The sequence below is a fragment of the Saimiri boliviensis genome, chromosome 10 (assembly GCF_048565385.1).
Source record: "Saimiri boliviensis isolate mSaiBol1 chromosome 10, mSaiBol1.pri, whole genome shotgun sequence".
Lineage (NCBI taxonomy): Eukaryota > Metazoa > Chordata > Mammalia > Primates > Cebidae > Saimiri > Saimiri boliviensis.
In genome coordinates, this window is record NC_133458.1 from 111,033,563 (window position 1) to 111,035,078 (window position 1,516).

Consider the following 1,516-nt stretch of genomic DNA (forward strand, 5'->3'; position numbering starts at 1 on the left):
TCTTAGTATAGCTAAAGGTTTGCCAAATCTGCTCATCTTTTTAAAGAACCAACTTTTAGGTTCATTGGTTCTCTCTCTTGTTGTTCTATTCCCTATGTCATTTCTATTTCCTCTATTATTATTTCCTAGCTCCTTCTTGCTTTGGTTTTAGACTGCTTTTCATTTTCTAGTTATGTAAGATACACAATTAGATTTTCTATTAATATCATTTTTCTTGTTTAATGTGTTTAGAGCTGAAATGCTCCCTCTGACCACTGTTTTTATTGTATCCATAAATCTTAGATACTTTATTTTTATTTTTATTCACTTAAGAGTATTTTCTATGCTTTACAGTGCCAGGACCTGAGCTGAAGGGCAGGGCATCAGCTATGGAGCAACCTGAGCAGGAGCCCACCCATATGATGCCATGGGCTCGTTCCTGGAAAAGTTCCAGAGCCAGCCTTACCGTGGCAGGTTTTAGGAGGTCAGAGGGAGGAGACATTTGAAAAGATCCCCCTATTTATGAAGAAAGCGCCATCAAAAATTGACCTCAGGGAGAATCCTGACTTGGCTTGTCTCCAGTCAAGTATTTTTAATGAGGAGCATACTTCAGAAGAACAGACCAAGTCCTATAAAGATGAGGGCAATGATTACCTTAAAGAAAAAGACCACAAGAAAGCTGTGATTTCCTACACTGAAGGATTGAAGAAGATCCTGGTTTGAATGCTGTCCTTCATACCAACCAGGCAGCAGCACAATATTATCTGGGCAATTTTCGTTCTGCTCTCAGTGATGTGACAGCTGCCAGAAAGCTAAAACCCTGCTACCTCAAAGCAATAATAGGAGGTGCCTTCTGCCATCTGGAACTGAAACACTGTGTCAAGGCTGTGAACTGGTGTGATAAGGGACTGCAGACAGATGCCAAACAGAAGAAGCTTCTGGAAATGAGGGCTAAAGTAGATAAGCTGAAGCAAATTCAACAGAGGGATGTGAGGAAAGCCAACTTGAAAGAAAAGAAGGAGAAGAATCAGAATGAGGCTTTACTCCAGGCCATCAAGGCTAGGAATATCAAGCTCTGTGAAGCTGCCTGTGAGGATGAAGATTCAGCCTCAGAAGGTCTAGGTGAACTTTTCCTGGATGGACTCAGCTCAGAGAACCCCTATAGAACCAAACTGAGTCTAGACACCTAGGGCAGGCTGAGCTGGCCTGTGCTCTTTCTGTACCCAGAGTGTGCCCAGTTGGACTTCATCTCTGCTTTTCATGAGGACTCCAGGTTTATTGATCATTTAATGGTGATATTTGGTGACACACCCTTTTGGGACCTAGAGCAAAAATACGGCCCTGATAATTTGGAGATCTGCTTTGAGGATGAGGACAGGGCAGAACTGTACCGGGTGCCAAGAGCACCTTGCTGCAGGTTCTACAGCACCACAGGAACTTTGTCAAAGCCCTGACACCAGCATTTTTGGTCTGTGTAGGATCCTCTCCTTTTTGCAGGAATTATCTCTGGGGCAGAAAGGTGCACCAGATAAGATGA

The 1,516-nt window shown here is 43.1% G+C and overlaps 1 pseudogene; it reads left to right on the forward strand.

Annotated features, from left to right (window-relative positions):
* Nucleotides 1–368: 368 nt before the first annotated feature.
* LOC101035794 (tetratricopeptide repeat protein 4 pseudogene) lies at nt 369–1,516 on the forward strand (annotated as a pseudogene).